The sequence below is a fragment of the Arachis hypogaea genome, chromosome 5 (assembly GCF_003086295.3).
Source record: "Arachis hypogaea cultivar Tifrunner chromosome 5, arahy.Tifrunner.gnm2.J5K5, whole genome shotgun sequence".
NCBI lineage: Eukaryota > Viridiplantae > Streptophyta > Magnoliopsida > Fabales > Fabaceae > Arachis > Arachis hypogaea.
The window spans coordinates 34,366,819-34,386,785 of NC_092040.1; positions in this window are offsets into that span (position 1 = coordinate 34,366,819).

Below are 19,967 nucleotides of genomic sequence, written 5' to 3' on the forward strand. Positions count from 1 at the left end.
GCCCGAGGAAATAAGCACATGGGAGTAGCGGACGGTGTACATGGGCCTACTGGGGAGAGCTCGGGTCGGGTCTGTACCGGGTCAGTTTTGCAGACAGCAGGTCGGAGGTCAGCGTGCAAGCCAAGTTTCGCTCTACCAACTAAGGAAGCCGCTGCGACTGGGGATCTCAGGAATTTAGGGGCTGCGATACCTAGGGCAGGGATAGCACAAACCTGCCCTGATAAAGGACGGGTAGTGACCGCTGGTTCAGAACTCGTACGTCGTCCAATTCACAATATGGGAGACGATTGTTGGGAGAACGGGGTTGGAGCTCACCGGGGAGAAGGAGACCGAGTTGGCCAGGGAAGCGCAGCGAGATCGACAGCGCATGAGTTCCAACAAGAGGACAACCCAATCTCTGGTTGTGATATGCCGGTCGAGACACGGGCTAGTGGACAGAATGAGACTCGACTAAGGACATGCACGGTAGAGGAGGGAGGAGGTGGATTGGTTGATCATGGAAGAGAGGTTGATGGGCATCTAGAAGCTGCAGGCGCAGAAGGCAATGCCAAAACACACCACGGTAAGGATGACGAACACAATGGTGAACATGATGAAGTACTTGGAAAGACTGGGTCGGGTACAAAAGCTTTTATAGATAGAAAATTACCAATGCCTAATGAAGAAGATGGATATGACGAAGACCAGGGTGAATTAGAGGATGAAGCCCAGGCCAATTATGCTGAAGCCAGTGACAATGAGGGTTTAACATTGGAGGAGCAGCTGTTAAAAAATAAAAGAACTTGGGACTTAGCAACGGAGTCAGGAGCAGTGCTGTATGACGAAGAAGATGACATTATGGCGATGCTTCAGTAACAGAACGAAGAAATTGCTCTAAAAAAAGCTGGCAAAACAAAAGGCAAAAGTGAGGAGGAGTAGACCCAAAACTTATAAAAAGGTGTGCAATAACTTATTGAAATGATTTTTAGCTCTTGGAATATTAGGGGGTTAGGGGGATGGGAAGCTGAGGATGATAAAGGGCTTGAAAAGAAATATTAGATTAAACATGTTAGGCCTGGTGTAGACTGAAAGACAGTTAGTGACTAAATTTGATTTACAAAAAATTTGGGGAATTAGTTGTGCGAGATGGAATTTTGTTGAATCTAATGGTGCATCTAATGGGTTGTTGTTAATATAGGATGATGATTTTTTTTTAAATAAGAAATAGCCACAAAAGGGAGAGATGGATGTGTGTTGAAGGGGAGCTGTTGAAGTATAATTTTAATTGTGCTTTTATTTTGGTGTATGGGGCGCATACTAGACATGAGAAGCTTGTTGTATGGGAAGAGTTAAGCTAAATAGCTGGTCTATGCCAGGTCTCCTATTTCTTCATGGGGGACTTTAATGAAATTGTACAGGTGGAAGAAAGACAGGGCACAGATAGCTTACCTCTGTCAGCCGAAGACTTCAAGAATTGGATACATGACATGGGTGTGGTGGACTTGCCGATTATAGACCGCAAGTTTATATTGTTCAGAGGTCGATCCTGCAGCCATATTGATAGGGTTTTGGTTAGCCTGGAATGGCTTGAGAAATTTCCAAAGACTCGGATACGAGGTGGCCCTAGGAGTTTGTCTGATCATTGCCCTATTATAGTGGAAGGTAGGAGGTAGAGAGATGGGCCGATGCCTTTCAGAAGTCTTGACTCGTGGTTTACATATGAAGGTTTCTTGAAAATGGTCAAGGAGGAATGGAGAGGCCTAGGTGAGGCACAATTCACAGATAAATTAAAGGTTATGACAGTTCCTCTGGGAAGATAATATAAAGATAACTTTAGGGACATGGACAAGAAAATCATGAAGTTTGAGGAAGAGATCAAGAAGATTGATGACATGGTGGGTGATGGTATTTATGATGGAACAATGGAGGCAAGAAGAAAGGCGCTAGTGACTTTTTGTGAGAAATGGTATGTAAGGAAAGAGCTACATTGGAAGCAGATGTCGCGCTCTAGACATGCGAAGGACATTAATAAGAATACAAGGTACTTCCACAATCTAGCATCTGCGAGAAGGAGAAACAACAGGATTGATGCATTGCTCATTAATGGAAGATTGGTAAGGAATCAAGTTCGGATTAAGATTGCGATTAGAGATTTTTACAAGAATTTGTATCATCAGGAAGCATCTCCTTTGGTGGAATTTAGGGATGGCTTGGTGGAAATGATTGGTGAAGACGATGCTTTGGCTTTAGAGGTGCAACCAACTCCTGAGGAGATTAAAGAAGCGGTGTGAGATTGTGAATCATGCAAAGTGCCAGAAAGTGATGGATACAATATGAACTTTATAAAGAGGTGTTGGGTTGAAATTGACTCGGATTTTACGGCGGCGGTGATGAATTTTTTCCTGGCTTCCAAGCTACTGGCAGATGCAAATCTCACTTGGATGGCATTGGCCCCTAAGTTCACTGGTGCGAAGGAAATTAAAGGCCTGAGATCGATCATTATGGTAGGTTGTGTGTATAAAGTCATCTAAAAAATGCTTGTTAGGAGGATGTGAGCAATCATGCCACGACTGGTAGGTGAGACTCAGAGTGCTTTTGTCAAAGGACGAAAGATTCATGACGGGGCTCTTATCGCTTGCGAAACTGTTCAATGGATTAAAATGACGAAGAAGGAAGGGGTAATAATAAAGTTAGATTTCTAGAAAACATATGATAGAGTCAGGTAGAGTTTTGTAGACTTTGTGCTACAAAATATGGGCTTTGGACAAAGATGGAAGAGTTGGATTATGGAGTGTGTAAGTATGAGTTCTATGTCAGTGTTGATAAACGGATTGCCATCTAAGCCATTTAAGATAGAAAGAGGTTTGCGACAGAGGGATCCATTGTCTCCATTTCTATTTGTTCTAGTTGCTGACGATCTACATAGGATGTTCTGGAAGGCGGCGAGAAATGGGCGTATCTCGCCGTTATTGGTGGATAGAGATCATGTCGAGCTGTCACATCTTCAGTTTGCAAATGATACTGTTCTGTTCTGTCCTTCGGAGGAAGAAACCATAAAGAATTACAAGAGACTACTGCGTTGTTTTGAGCTTATGTCAGGGCTGATTATTAATTTTGATAAGTCTAGCCTGATCCCTATTAATTGTGATGTTCAGTGGGTACAACATATGTCTAGAGTGCTAGGCTGTAAGGTAGCCTCCCTTCCGGTGAAATACTTAGGGATCCAGCTAGGAGTGAACCCGAGGTTGGTGAGGACTTGGAAGCCCATTATAGACAAAGTGGAGCAGAAGCTGAGCATTTTAGAGGCCAAGATTCTCAATAAAGCCAGTAAGCTGGTGCTTATTAAATCCGTTTTGAACAGCCTACTAGTCTATTATTTGAGTTTGTATAAAATGCAAAAGGCTGTTGCAGAGAAACTGATCTCCCTACAAAGAAGATTTCTATGGAGTAAAGAGGATGGTAGGTTTGGTATGGCAATGGTTAGGTGGGAGGTGGTGCAGGCTCCCAAAAAGCTAGGGGATTAGGTGTCGGGGATGCCATGGTGCGTAACACAGCCCTTCTCTTTAAGTGGTGGTTGCAGTTTTTGAAGGAGGATTGACCCTTATGGAAGAAGGTGGTATGCTTGTGTAACAATCTCAACCCCAATGTGATGTTGTCATCCCAGGTGTTACCTGCATGGGGGGCCATGGAAGGATATTTGCCAACTATAGTTCAAGAATCAACAAGTAAGACAGAAGATTATTAATGGATTGTCTATGGAGATTGGTGATGGGAGAGGAACTCGGTTTCGGGAGGATGTATGGCTGCGTGGTGGGACCCTGAAAGATCTTTTTCCGAGAGTCTTCTCAGTTTTAAACCAAAGAGGATCTGTCATAGGGGATTGTGGGTTCTGGGACGGGTTAGAGTGGAGATGGAACTTCCAATGGAGGTGACAGCTTTTCCAATGGGAGTTGGACTTAGTGAACCAGTTGCATGAAACATTAAGACTGGTTAATCTTGTATATGGCAGAGAGGATAGAGTTGTGTGGAAATTTGATAAACAGGGTGTATTTTCTACTAACTCTTTCGTGCAGGTAGTGTAGGTGGAAACGCTTCCGGAGGATATAGCGAGTTACAGCTTTACTAGGATAGTTTGGAAGGGTTTAGTCCCACCTAGAGTTGAATTGTTCATCTGGTTTGTCTTGACTGGAAGGGTCAATACCAAGGAGAGGCTGAGTCGGCTGGGAGTGGTTAACCAGGAAGATGTTGTCTGTGTGTTGTGTAATGAAGGTGTTGAATCTGGTTACCACTTGTTTCTTGGTTGTGGATTTTCTTGGCAGGTTTGATGTGCATGGCTGTCTTTTGTTAGAAGGCTATGGTCGTGCTCGGGAACACTAAAGGAACATTTTCAAAGTTGGACTGAGTTATCAACTAGTAAACAAGAGCGTAAGAGGTGGATGGTATGTTTCTATACGATTATCTGGAATTTTTGGCTAGAAAGGAATATGTGAATTTTTCAAAATGAAGGAAAAGGGGTTGACGATATCATCTACCAGTCCTCCATGAACTATAAGGAGTGGATAGGTGTGAATCCCTTCTGTTGTTGATGACAATGCCGAAGATGACAGGAGATATCAATTTCTATTTTCGTATAGCTTACTTCTTTGACCAGTGGTTTTTTGTTTGTTACTTTCTGTGCTCCACTTGTTGTGTTGAGCTTTCCCTTTCAAAAAAAACTAAACACAGAGATGTTTAGTGTGGATTTGAGGCAAGTGGTGGTTGGTATTGTTATCCAACCATGTTTGTTATGCTCATTCATATGATCAAAAGAGACCATTTTGATCCTGTTCAAGTAAGTATCTTATTCTGCAGCATGAAGTTGAAGGGAACTTGTGCTAGGGAGCCAGCAACTTGTGATTTGTAGTCATCAAAGATGATTTTAATGGTGTGAGATTTCATCTAATGATGTGAGATTACTCATTTTTTTTGTTACATGCTGGCCAGAATTTAATAAAGTTGCTGACCTTTTAGACTTTTCCTTTTGCTTTTTCTCATTTCATCTTTACTTATAAAATTCACATATTTTACAGTTGTACTGGAAAGTTAGCAATCTATATATAATAATCCATTTGCTACTAGGTTACCATGAAATTAATAGTTGAGGATTTATACTAAAACGGGAAATAAGTGAAATCTGAACACACTATGTATATCATATATACAATGCTGCTGAACTTGTAAATAAAGTAGATCTTTAATGGAGACAATTTTTTACTATTAAGGGAGACAATGGTTTTAATAAATAGTGAATAAAATTTACATAAACTGAACTTAAAGCTAAGTAGCTTTTGGAATGTGGTTTAATCATTTATTGTATTCGAGAGAAGACATGAATTATTTGAATTGTGATGCTTCAGTGTCTAATTTGTGTTAGCCATTACTCTTGTATTTTCTCTAGCATGGAAATGAAGTGAGCTTCGAAAGTGAAAAACATTCTCTATTTTCGATTCTGACGAACTTTCAAGTTTCAACCAAGCTAGGATCTTTTCCTTCAGCAACATCATATTTCTAGTTCATCTCCATCCTCGGTTTTAGAGACCAAAAAGGCAAAAAAGATTGAAAAGCATCCTAATAATAATATTTAGCAAATTGTAATGAGAGTTACCGGCAAACATGAATATATGTAATTAAAATGCTAGTTGAACCTTTTATTTTTTTTTTTAATTAGAACTTTATTAGTTATTAAGATTGTCTTTTTTTTGAATTTTATTGTGTGAAAATTTATTTAATAATTAAAATAATTACACATCTCTTATATATTTTTTACTGTAGAAGCACCCTTATTTTTAGTTAAAAAAAAAAACAATCCTTTCAATGATTGCATATTTAGTTTAAAGGCAACAACAGGTTACAAATTCAAATAAATAGGCAACATTTTAATGTGTTGCTTATTTTAAATAATAGATAACACTTCAATATATTACATACTCAAAAAAGGAAGTAGCACTTTTTGTTAGTAGCTGAAGCATGATAGTTAAATAAACTAATGTAAAATGTTGCCTAAAACACACTTCAGAAGCCGTTATTTAGCTAATGCTTTTAAAGGGTTGCCTTTAGAAATGTTGTTTTTAAAGTAAAAAGTATTGCCTCGACCTAAGGTAACAGGGTGGATGTTACGATATTCTCCTAATGTTTGGAATTTTGAAACTTCATTATACTATTAATATTGTAATGTGCGTTGGCACAGTATTCTAAGAGATATTCTATTAATAGAATTTTTATTATATATTAATAATATCATTAAATAATTAATGTCAAAAAATTATATTTTTTAAAAAAGTTAATACTTAAAAAATTAACATTAACTTAAAATTATACTTTTAAATAAAAATTATAAAATAATCATAAAATATTAATCTCTCATCTTTACTTATTAACGTTTTTTTTTATTTTAGTATTTTATTAATGTTAATTTTTTTACTGAAATAAAATAAAAAAATTATTGTTTTCTATAACATTTTTTTATTTTTATCTTTTAAAATTTATTTTGTTTTAAAATTTCATAAACTCATTGCAATACGATCTAAAGCGTACTGGTATATTTTATTTTTATTTTTATTTAATCTAATTTTATTCACATAATTTAAAATTTTAAATTATAAAATTTTTAAATTAAAATTTAAATAAATATAATTTAATTAATAACTTAATTTAATTTGATAAAAATACACGTATTCGTATTATTATGCTTGTATGATTAATTATATTTATTTGATTTAAAAAAAGTAACTATTTGTTTCTATTTTAGTGTTTTAAATTAAAATTTAAAATTTTACTTTGTAACTCATTTAAGTAGTCTAATCTGATCCTAAAAGAACATCTTAATATTTAAACTTAATACTAAATAATATATTTGGTTCTATTAATTAAATTCAAATTCACATTTTCGTGTCTTAGTTATCCAAGAAAAAAAAATTCAAATTCAAATTTTTATTTTTTAATTTAATAAAACAACTTTAATTATTTAAAGAGTAAATAATTATTTTTGTCCTCAACATTTGGGATAAGTCTCAAAATTATCCCTAACGTTTAAATTGTCCTATTTAAGTCCCTAATGTTTTAAAATTGGCTCCACGTTATCCTGCTGTTAGAAATCTGTTAACAGAATTGATGACGAGAAAAAATTTAAACGTTTTTAAAACTTTAGGGACATAAATATGACGAAAATATTGGGAACAAAAATAATACATAGAAATAAATTTTAATTTTATCTTTCAATAGTATCAATTTTTTACGGTATATAGTTATTCAATTATTTTTTAATCACATATAAGTAAATTACACTTAATCACATTACTTTCATTCTAAATAAATGTATTTTTTTATAATTTTACACTTAAAGTTATAAGTTAATATAAAAATAAAAAATTATTTAGAATGAAAGTAGTGTGATTAAATGTAATTTACTTAAATGTGATTAAAAAATAATTATATAACTATGTTACGTAAAAAATTAATATTATTGAAAAATAAAATTAACATTTATTTTTATGTATCATTTTTGTCCCCAACGTTTTCGTTTTATTTAAGTCCTTAACGTTTTAAAATCATCTCAATTTGTCCCGCCGTCAATTCTGTTAACAGATCCCTAACGGCAGGACAACATTGAGCCAATTTTGAAACATTAGGGACTTAAATAGGACGATTGAAACGTTAGAGACAACTTTAGAACTTACCTCAAACGTTGGGGACAAAAACGATACTTTATTCTAAAATTTATTTTAAACATGATATTTTAACTTTTTAATATTAAATTCAAATTTTTAAATTTAAATATATTTAAACAAAATTAATATTAAAAATATATTTTTGTCTTTTTAATTAAATTTTAAATGGATATTTTAAAAGTTTAAACTAAATCTTCAACAGGATAATTTTATCTTTTTTACATTCAAACATAATTTCTTTTTATTTTCTAAAAATCAAACAACTTTAATCTTGCTAATGAATTATAGTTCAAATGGCATAATCTCTCCATACTCATATAAGAGGTTGCGAGTTTGAGTCTCTCTATCTTTGAAAAAAAAAACAACTCTAATCCTAAAAAATATTTTCCCTTTTTGCAATTAATTAAAACATATTATACTTTTTTTAATTCACTATATAAAGAAGTATTTTGTCTTTTTAAAGTTTTTAATTTTTTTTGGTTAAAACGTTTTTAATTTTTATTTCTATTATAATGTTGTAATGATCCAATAGCAATTTAAAAATAAAAAAAACGTAAATCAAGCCCAAATAAAAACCAAAAAATAACATTAACCCAAACATTATTTAAACGGTTACAAAAAAAATATTATTTATGATAATTTATTCCTAACTTTCTAAGAGGAATTTTAATACTCCAAACAATTGAGGAGCACTAAATCGTGTTCCACAGCCGCATCTGCAAAATCTCAAAAAGGTTGTTTTAAGTCCAAAAAAATGTTACTACAGATTAAAGATAATATTTTCTCAATTTTTAGACAATACTCTTTAAATGTTATCTCAATTCTAAAATATTGTAGTGAAAGGATATATATATATATATATATATATATATATATATATATATATATATATATATATATATATATATATATATAAATATTTTAATTTTAAATAGCATTGCATATTTTTCTTTTAACAACACAGCTGTACAGATTTACTTTTAAATAAATATTTAATCCGACTGCTGTTTATTTTCTCATAAGATCATACGGTTCATTATATATAAAATAATAATAGTTTGGCCTTGATTATTTTCTTTATTTAGATATGTATAAATATTTTTTTCCATATCTAAATTGTGTAATTTTGGGTGAAAATGATTAAAAAAATAAATAATTAAAGTCAGATTATAATTTAGTTTTTTTCTTTAAAAATAATCTATAATCCTTTGTAAAAATAAATAAAATAGATTTAATTTTTATTATTTTATATATATTTATTTTAGTAAGTTATTGTTACGTGGATAACCTGAGAATTGTGGATTGTGCTGGAAGAATTAGCCCAAGTGTCTTTGGAAGGTGGTTTCTGATTTGGTTTGCGTCTGGGAGTCTCCGTTCGATTTGTATATATGAGAGAATGGGGAGGGGGTGGTACCTGTAAAGACACTCTGATGCCTAATTAAGTCAGCAAGGGGTTAAGCAGGTTTTAAGAGTATTGGAACTTAGAGATACTTGAGGGGTGTTAGTGTAATTATAGTGGTGATTCAATAACCACCGTCGGAGTAGTTCCACTTTTCAGGGTGGATAACCGCCCCTTTATCTTTGGGTAGTTGAGATATGGCTCCTTGAAGTGGGTAAAGAGATTTTAGGAGTAGTTACTTATTTGAATTAGTGTTATCTGCCAGCTATCCTTCGAGCCCGACTTCTTTGGGATGGAGTCTGTGTTAAATCCGACCTCTTCTGAGGAGGTTGGTAGGTAGCGAAGGCCAATCTTTGGATTGGACCTTTTGGTGTGTTTGGACCTGAACCATAGTGTTTGCCTAGGGTATGAACAGTGCCCCTACTCGAGTCCGATCTCTTTTGCTTATGAGTTGGATTCGAGTATTTGAACTCGGGTTTGTAGTCGACGTTATTTTTGAAACCGACGTGATTTAATTTTCTCAACCATCGTATCTAATCAAACGTCGCGTCCGTTGGGGTTTTTGCATTTACACGTGGGAGCAGTTACATTGGTAACAGCGCGTTTCTTTAATGATCACGTTAATTTACCCTTATGCCCCTGGCGTGTTATAAATACTTTTCCCTCTTTTTTCTCTGTTTTCTTTCGTCTTTTGAAACTTCTTGCCTACAATCTTTGTTCTTTCCAAAGAGAAACTATTTAGCCTTCCTTCTTGGAGTGCTTTGTCGCTGTTGTACCTGCTCCTTTTTGCTTTCACAGACAAAGGTTAGTCCTTTCCTTCTCCTCTCCTATCATTTATGTTGATGCTTTGCTTTGTACATTTAGAGGAGGTTTGCATGTTCTTTGTGATGTTTAGTTTGTTAGCGAGTCTGCTTGTCGGTCTAGTGATTCCGTTCTTTATTTTGTTTTGGAGAGAGGCTGCTTGGTCTTTGGGAAACCTTATTTTTTATGCTTTTTCATTTTTTCTTTGTAGGTTCTTATCACTTTTATACCTACTTCTTTTTGAAAAATCTTCCCGTATTCCTGAGTCCTTCTCACAATGGGTAGATGATACTGTTCTTGAGGAGGAGCCTTTAGTAGACACTGACTACCTGACCAAACTTCGCATTCACCATAAAATTTGTAGCTTAGAGGCTGATGAGCCTAAGTATGAACTATTGGCCCCGGGTCTTGGAGACCGGGTTTGCTGTGGGAGGGTCGCTAATTCTGACCTTCACTTCTTCTACATGTATGATTGCTTCCTCACTCGTCTAAGGATTTCTTTACCTTTTTCCGACTTCGAAATGGGGGTATTATCTCACTGCCGAGTTACTCCCACTCAACTTCACCCCAACTCTTGGGGTTTTATGAAAATTTACCAACATGTCAGCAGAGAGCTAGACTTTCCGACTTCCACAAAGATCTTTTTCTATCTTTTTCACCTGACCAAGCCATTTAGTGGTCAAAATAATAAGCAACAGTGGATATCTTTCCGAGCCATTCAAGGTCGAAAAGTTTTTTCTATTTTTGACGATTCTTTCCATGATATTAAGAACTTTTTCTTCAAAGTCCAAGCTATAGAGGGTCACCATCCCTTTTTCCTTGATGAGAACTCCAACCCCCGATTTCCTCTCTTTTGGTTAGAGGCCTCTCTTGTGAAGAAGTATGGTCTGGATGATTCGGACGAGGTTGAGGAGGCTGTAGTGGGGTTTTTCCGAGAAGCTTGGGGGAGAGTCCCTAATTTGGACACAAAAAAGTTTCTTTTGGGGGCTCCTAGTTTCGTACGGACCCAGCTAGGTAGCCCTTTTATTTTTGTAGTCGTTTCTGAAGATGTCTGACTTGTTTATATTGTAAGCTGATTGCTTTTTTGTTTCTTTGTCTTTAGAAATGGTGAAGAGTAGATCCAGCGCCGCTTATCAGATGGTCCAGGAGGCCAAGAAGAAGGCATGTGCCCGTGCTGATGCCGTGAGGGCTGCTAGCACTCCTCCTCCTCCTCCTCCTCGTGATTTGGGGACCTCTTCTCGCCCTATTTTGGTAAACACCTGCTTCGGCTTCTCCTCTTCCTCCTCCTATCCCCCAGTTCGACCTCCCTCCGAACTTGAAAAGAAAAAGTGCAAGACCTTGAAGTCTGGCTCTTTTCCTTCTGGGGAGGCCAACTTTGATGGTCCTAAATTCGTTCAGAAGCACAGCTTTCCTTATAGCCAAATTGGTATGGATGATGCTTCCCTTCGAAACCATCTTCAAATTATGATTTGGGAGGCATTCGGACTGCTGGTGTTTGCACTGCTCTTCTTGATATCTTGGACAAAACTCCTTTAAGCTCTCTAGATTCTTCCCAAAGGACTGTAGAGGAACTTGAGGGGAGGATTGTCTTATATCAAGAGGAAGAGAAACAACTCCAGGAGGAGGTTGCCTGGATGAAGGAAGAGCTGGCCCAGCTTCAGAAGAGGGAGAAAAAGCTGATGGGCTAGTGTACCATGGCAGAGGGTCTGAAAGAGAAGGCGGAGTAGAACTACGTGAGGCCTTTCACTGAAAACATTGATTTACAGCGGGAGTTGGAGAAAGGTCAGGAGTTCTATCAGGAGCTTGAGATTCGATCGTGGAGGGCTTAGAGGAGGCTTGGAGGGTGTTTAAGGAACAAGTCGGAGTCATCACTCCTGACTTGGACCTTTTTTCCCTCCATCCCGATAAGATTGTTATTGATGGAGCCATCGTCTCTCCTCCTCGCCCTGAGAACGACACCGAGCTGAAGATTCGTGGTCAAAAGCTTATTGGGTCTCCTCCTCGTGGGGAGCTGATGCGTGAGCATCTTTCCTATCTTTTCCTAGTGAATTTGCATCTAATTGGTTGATTTTAATAAAGAATTAATTATCTTTTAGGCAATATAGATGCTACTTTGAGTCTTTTACAATTTTGTTTATTTTAGGTAGCATTCGGCGGAATTTGATGGAGTTTCTGCAGCACAAGAATCAAAGGAGATGGCAGCAAAGAGCGACGCGTACGTGTGACTGACGTGTACGCGTGATTTGGAGCTTTCCATGGCGACACGTGTGCGTGACTGACACGTATGCGTGATTTGAAGATTTGCTCAGCGACACGTCCGCGTGACTTGCGAAAATGACCATCGACGCGTACGCGTGACATGCGCCACGTGCAAAAAATGCAGAAAAACGCTGGGGGCGATTTCTGGGCTATTTTGACCCAGTTTTTAGCCCAGAAAACACAGATTAGAAGTTGTAGAGTGAAGGAATCAAGTGGTCCCCATCCATCAATTGAAGACTTGATGATTGTTATAATTAATTTTGATTTAAATTCAAATTTGAATTTTAAAATAGGAAAAGATATTATCTTAATTTTAGATATTAGATTTTAAATTAATTAGGATTAGTTATAAAAAGGGGAGACTTCTCTTCTATTAGAGACATTCGAAGGGGGATTCCATTAGGGAATTCTATACAAATTTACATTCCACATTCCATGAGCAACTAAACCTCCATTGTTAAGGTTAGGTGCTCTGTCTATTTGTATGGATTGATTTTATTGCTTTTTCTATTTTAATTTATGCATGGATTTATAATTTAAGAATTGTTTTCGCTCTTTATTTTATGAATTTTGGTAGAACGAAAGTATGACCCTCTTTCCATTTGAGTTCTTGTAAAACTTGGAAAAGCTCTTTACTTGAACAACAGATTGAAAATATATTCTCCTAACTTTTAATTATCTGGATTTAACGGGATACGTGACATATAATCCTTTTATTTTTGGATAATTAGAGTTTTTGTGGCATATAAACTAGAATTTGATCATGCAGCTTCTAATTGGAATTAATTGACCAAGGAATTGTTCAAGCGTATGCGTCCCTGATGCGTGTGCGTCGTATGAAAATATTGGTTCCCAAGCCACGCGAACAGAGAGTTGTTGGTGTGCGCGACTGGCTTCGCGCAAATCGCACAAAACTCAGGACACGCGGACGCGTGCCTGACGCTTACGCGTCATTAAGGAAATTTTGCACCCCACGCGTACGCGTGCTGCACGCGTATGCGTTGCCTGCGCTGAACAACTACACCAGTTCGCCGCACAGTTTTAATTTTCTTTCCCCCTCTCTCAATCCTAATTCTCTCTTGTTCTTTTATCCTTTTCTTTTTCTTTCATCATAATATTTGTTTCTATTTATTTTCAGTTCTTCTTTGCTTGAGGACAAGCGAACCTTTAAGTTTGGTGTTGACGCTTCGCTTAAGAGTTTTCTGTTTATTCCTATGGCACCAAAAAGGGAGGCGAATCATCTTCACTGAGGAGCACAACCTGAAGAATAAAGTGACCGATAGGATAACTAAGGTGGTTGAGTTCCTTTCATATTTATTCCTCCCCTCTTTTTCTATGTTATGTTCTGGTTTTCTGTTATTTTGCTTTGTCTGTTGCATGATCCTTTATTAGTGAGAATCCTAGGTCTAGTTTAGTTTTCGCTTAAATGCTTTAATTCTGAAAAGATGTCTCATGTATTACTCACTAAGCTTGAATTCAAATAAAAAAATACAGAAGTGATGTATTGCATAAAAAATGGAGTTAATTTTAAGAGTAGTCTTATTTACTTAAATGTGGTGGTATTTTCTGTGATTCTAGATGCATGACATGAACAGTGCATTTTTTTATAGTGAAGTTTATGAATGTTGAAATTGTTGGCTCTTGAGAGAATGATGAAAAAAGAGAAATGTTATTGATAATCTGAAAAATCATAAACTTGATTCTTGAAACAAGAAAAAGCAGTGAAAAACACAAAGCTTGCGAAAAAAAATAAAAAAAAAGAAGAAAAAAAAGAAAAAACAAGCAGAAAAAGCCAATAACCCTTTAAACTAAAAAGGCAAAGGGTAAAAAGGATCCAAGGCTTTGAGCATTAATGGATAGGAGGGCCCAAAGGAATAAAATCTTGGCCTAAGCGGCTAAATCAAGCTGTCCCTAACCATGTGCTTATGGCGTGAAGGTGTCAAGTGAAAAGCTTGAGACTGAGCGGTTAAAGTCGTGATCCAAAGGAAAAAGAGTGTGTTTAAGAACTATGGGCACCTCTAACTGGGAACTCTAGGAAAGCTGAGTCACAATCTGAAAAGGTTCACCCAGTTATGTGTCTGTGGCATATATGTATCCAGTGGTAATACTGGAAAAACAAAATGCTTAGGGTCACGGCCAAGACTCATAAAGTAGCTGTGTTTAAGAATCAACATACTGAACTAGGAGAATCAATAACACTATCTGAATTCTGAGTTCCTATGGATTCCAATCATTCTGAACTTCAAAGGATAAAGTGAAATGCCAAAACTATTCAGGATTGCAGTTGTAAACCCCACTATAAGAAGAGACATGAACTTAATCAAATTCTCATTCTCATGTAAATTCACATCCTAAGCTTATATTAGTTTTGGTTGCTTGAGGACAAGCAACATTTAAGTTTGGTGTTGTGATGCGTGAGCATCTTTCCTATTTTTTCCTAGTGAATTTGGATTTAATTTGTTGAGTTTAATAAAGAATTAATTATTTTTTAGCCAATATGGATGCTACTTTGAGTCTTTTGTAATTTTGTTTACTTTAGGTAGCATTCGGCGGAATTTGATAGAGTTTCTGTAGCACAAGAATCAAAGAAGATGGCAGCAAGGAGCGACGCGTACGCGCGACTGACGCGTACGCGTGATTTGGAGCTTTTCATGGCAACGCATGCGCGTGACTTACACGTACGCGTGATTTGAAGATTTGCTCAGCGACGTGTCTGCGTGACCGACGCGTTCGCGTGACTTGCGAAAAAGACCATTGACACGTACGCGTCACATGCAAAAGATGCAGAAAAATGCTGGGGGCGATTTCTGGGCTGTTTTGACCCAGTTTTCAGCCCAGAAAACACAGATTAGAAGCTGTAGAGTGAATGAATCAAGTAGTTCCCATCCATCAATTGAAGACTTGATGATTGTTATAATTAATTTTGATTTAAATTCAAATTTGAATTTTAAAATAGGAAAAGATATTATCTTAATTTTAGATATTAGATTTTAAACTAATTAGGATTATTTATAAAAAGGGGAGCCTTCTCTTCTATTAGAGACATTCAAAGGGGGATTCCATTAGGGAATTCTATACAAATTTACATTCCACATTCCATGAGCAACTAAACCTCCACTGTTAAGGTTAGGAGTTCTGACTATTTGTATGGATTGATTTTATTACTTTTTCTATTTTAATTTATGCATAGATTTATAATTTAAGAATTATTTTCGCTCTTTATTTTATGAATTTGAGTGGAACGGAAGTATGACCCTCTTTCTATTTGAGTTCTTGTAAAACTTAGAAAACCTCTTTACTTGAACAACAGCTTGAAAACATATTCTCCTAACTTTTAATTATCTGAATTTAACGGGATACGTGACATATAATCCTTTTATTTTTGGGTAATTAGAGTTTTTGTGCCATATTAACTAGAATTTGATCATGTAGCTTCTAATTGGAATTAATTGACCAAGGAATTGGCAGTTGGTGCACGAAATTGTGATCTCTTATAATGGCATTCAACTTGGTGTGCGTATTACTAACTCAGCACTTTCTTCACAACCTCGCACAACTAACCAGCAAATGCACTGGGTCGTCCAAGTAATAAACCTTACGTGAGTAAGGGTCGATCCCACGGAGATTGTTGGTATGAAGCAAGCTATGGTCATCTTGTAAATCTCAGTCAGGCGGGTAATAAATGGTTATGGAGTTTTCAAATAATAATAATAAATAAACAGAAAATAAATATAGAAATACTTATGTAGATCATCAATGGGAATTTAAGATAGGCGTATGAAGATGTTGTGCTCCTTCTGAATCTCTGCTTTCCTACTACCTTCATCCAATCCTTCTTACTCCTTTTCATGGCTTTTTCTGCTTGCTTTTTTTTTCTTTCTAATTTTTTTTGCCATATTTTTTTCGCAAGCTTTTGCTTTTTCACTGCTTTTTCTTGCTTCAAGAATCAATTTTCATGATTTTTCAGATTGTCAATAACATTCTCTTTGTTCATCATTCTTTCAAGAGCCAACAATTTTAACATTCATAAACAACAAGATCAAAATTATGCACTGTTCAAGTATTCATTCAAAAAACAAAAAGTATTGTCACCACATCAATATAATTAAACTAAATTCAAGGATAATTTCGAAATTCATGTACTTTTTGTTCTTTTGAATTAGAAACATTTTTCATTTAAGAGAGGTGAAGGATTTATGGAATTATTCATAGCCTTAAGACATAGTTACTCAATACTAATGATCATTAGGTAGAGACACAAAACATAAACACACATATAGCATAAAAACCGAAAAACAAAAAAATAAGAACAAGGAATGAGTCCACCTTAGTGATGGTGGCGCTTTCTTCTTGAAGAACCAATCATGTCCTTGAGTTCTTCTATGTCTCTTCCTTGCCTTTGTTGCTCCTCCCTCATTGCTCTTTGATCTTCTCTAATTTCATGGAGAATGATGGAGTGCTCTTGATGTTTCACCCTTAATTGATCCATATTGTAACTCAAGTCTTCTAGAGAAGTGTTGAGTTGTTCCCAATAGTTGTTGGGAGGAAAGTGCATCCCTTGAGGCGTCTCTGGGATTTCTTGGTGATGAGCTTCCTCATGCGTCTCCTGGGATCCATGAGTGGGCTCTCTTGTTTGTTCCATCCTCTTCTTAGTGATGGGCTTATCCTCCTCAATGGGGATGTCTCCTTCTATGATAACTCCAACTGAGTAACATAGATGGCAAATAAGATGAGGAAAAGCTAGCCTTGCCATGATGGAGGACTTTTCGGCTATTTTGTAGAATTCAAGGGAGATGACTTCATGAACTTCTACTTCCTTTCCATTCATGATGCTATGAATCATGATGGCCCGATCCACAGTAACTTCGGATCTGTTGCTAGTGGGGATGATGGAGCGTTGGATGAACTCCAACCATCCTCTAGCCACAGGCTTGAGGTCCAGTTTTCTTAATTGAATCGGCTTGCCTTTGGAGTCTCTTTTTCATTGAGCTCCTTCAACACATATGTCCATAAGGACTTGGTCCAACCTTTGATCAAAGTTGACCCTTCTTGTGTAGGGGCGTGCATCTCCTTGCATCATGGGCAAGTTGAATGCCAACCTCACATTTTCCGAACTAAAATCTAAGTATTTCCCCCGAACCATTGTAAGATAGTTCTTTGGATTCGGGTTCATACTTTGATCATGGTTCCTAGTGATCCATGCATTGGCATAGAACTCTTGAACCATTAAGATTCCGACTTGTTGAATGGGGTTGGTCAGAACTTCCCAACCTCTTCTTTGAATCTCATGTCGGATCTCCGGATACTCATTTTTCTTAAGCTTGAAAGGGACCTCAGGGATCACCTTCTTCTTGGCTACAACATCATAGAAGTGGTTTTGATGGGCTTTGGAGATGAATCTCTCCATCTTCCATGACTCGGAGGTGGAAGCTTTTGTCTTTCCTTTCCCTTTTCTAGAGGTTTCTCCGATCTTAGGTGCCATAGGTGGTTATGAAAAAATAAAAAGCTATGCTTTTACCACACTAAACTTAGAATATTGCTCGCCCTCGAGCAAAAGAAGGAAAAAAAAAAGAAGAAGAGGAAGAGGAAGAGAAAATATGGAGGAGAGGGGGGAAGGTGTATTTGGCCAAGGTGTAGAAGAGGGGGTTGTGTTGTGTGCAAATGAAGAAGGATGGAAGGGTTTATATAGTGAGGGGAGAGGGAGTAGGTTCAGCTATTTAGGGTGGGTTTGGGTGGGAAAGAAATTTTGAATTTTGAAGGTAGGTGGGGTTTATGGGAAAGAGTGGATGGATGTGAGTGGTGAAGGAGGTAATTGGAAAGAGAGATTGAGGTGATTGGTGAAGGGTTTTTGGGAAAGAGAGGATGAATGTGAAGAAGAGGAGAGAAGGTGAGTTAAGGTAGGTGGGGATCCTGTGGGGTCCACAGATCCTGAGATGATCCTGTAGGGTCCACAGATCCTGAGATGATCTTGTGGGATCTACAGTTCCTGAGGTGTCAAGGATTTACATCCCTGCACCAATTAGGCATGTAAAAAGCCTTTGCATACAATTCTGGCGTTTAAACGCCGAAGTGATGCTTATGTTGGGCGTTCAATGCCCAATTGCAGCATGTTTCTGGTGTTGAACGCCAGTTCCATGCTTGTTTCTGGCGTTCAGTGCCAGCTCTCCTCAGGGTATATTCCTGGCGTTCAAACGCCAGGATGTTGCTTGTTTCTGGCGTTCATGCCAGATCCATGCTCTGTTCTGGCATTGAACGCCAGTAAGTCCTTCCTCTAGGGGGTGATTTTTCTTCTGCTATTTTTTATTCTATTTTTAATTTTAGTATTTTTTTCGTGACTCCACATGATCATGAACCTAATAAAACATTAAAGAACAATAAAAGAAAAATAAAGTTAGATAAATAAAAATTGGATTGCCTCCCAATAAGCACTTCTTTAATGTCAATAGCTTGACAGTGGGCTCTCATGGAGCCTCACAGGAGATCAGGTCAATGTTGTAGACTCTCAACACCAAACTTAGAGTTTGGCTGTGGCCTCCCAACACCAAACTTAGAGCTTGATTGTGAGGGCTTTGTTTGACTCTGTACTGAGAGAAGCTTTTCATGTTTCCTCTCCATGTATACAGAAGAACACCCTTGAGTCTTAAACACAAGGTAGTCCCCATTCAATTGAAGGACTAATTCTCCTCTGTTAACATCTATCACAGCTCCTGCTGTGGCTAGGAAAGGTCTTCCAAGGATGATGCATTCATCCTCCTCTTTCCTAGTGTCTAAGATTATGAAATCAGCAGGGATGTAAAGGCCTTCAACCTTTACCAACACGTCCTCTACCAATCCATAAGCTTGTCTTACTGACTTGTCTGCCATTTACAATGAAAATATGGCAGGATGCACCTCAATGATCTCCAGCTTCTCTATTACAGAGAGTGGCATAAGATTTATGCCTGACCCCAGGTCACACAGAGCTTTTTCAAAAATCATGGTGCCTATGGTGCAGGGTATTAAGAATTTTTCAGGATCTTGTCTCTTTTGAGGTAAAATTTGCTGAACCCATGTATCTAGTTCACTAATGAGCAAGGGAGGTTCACCTTTCCAAGTCTCATTACCAAACAACTTGGCATTCAGCTTCATGATAGCTCCTAGATATTGAGCAACTTGCTCTCCAGTTACATCTTCATCCTCTTCAGAGGAAGAATAGTCTTCAGAGCTCATGAATGGCAGAAGAAGGTTTAATGGAATCTCTATGGTCTCTATATGAGCCTCAACTTCCTTTAGGTCCTCAATAGGGGACTCCTTCTTGCCTGAGAGACGTCCCATGAGGTCTTCCTCATTGGGATTCACGTCTTCTCATTCCTCTCTAGGTTCGGCCATGTTGATTATGTCAATGGCCTTGCACTCTCTTTTTGGATTCTCTTCAGTATTGCTTGGGAGAGTACAAGGAGGAGTTTCAGTGACTTTCTTACTCAGCTGGCCCACTTATGCCTCCAAATTTCTGATGGAGGACCTTATTTCACTCATGAAGCTTAAAGTGGCCTTAGACAGTTCAGAGACTATATTTGCTAAGTTAGAGGTGCTCTGGTCAGAATTCTCTGTCTGTTGCTGAGAAGATGATGGAAAAGGCTTGCTATTGCTAAACCTGTTTCTTCCACCATTATTAAAGCCCTGTTGAGGCTTTTGTTGATCCTTCCATAAGAAATTTGGATGATTTCTCCATGAAGAATTATAGGTGTTTCCATAAGGTTCACCCATGTAATTTACCTCTGCCATTACAGGGTTTTCAGGATCACAAGCTTCTTCTTCAGAAGATGCCTCTTTAGTACTGTTGG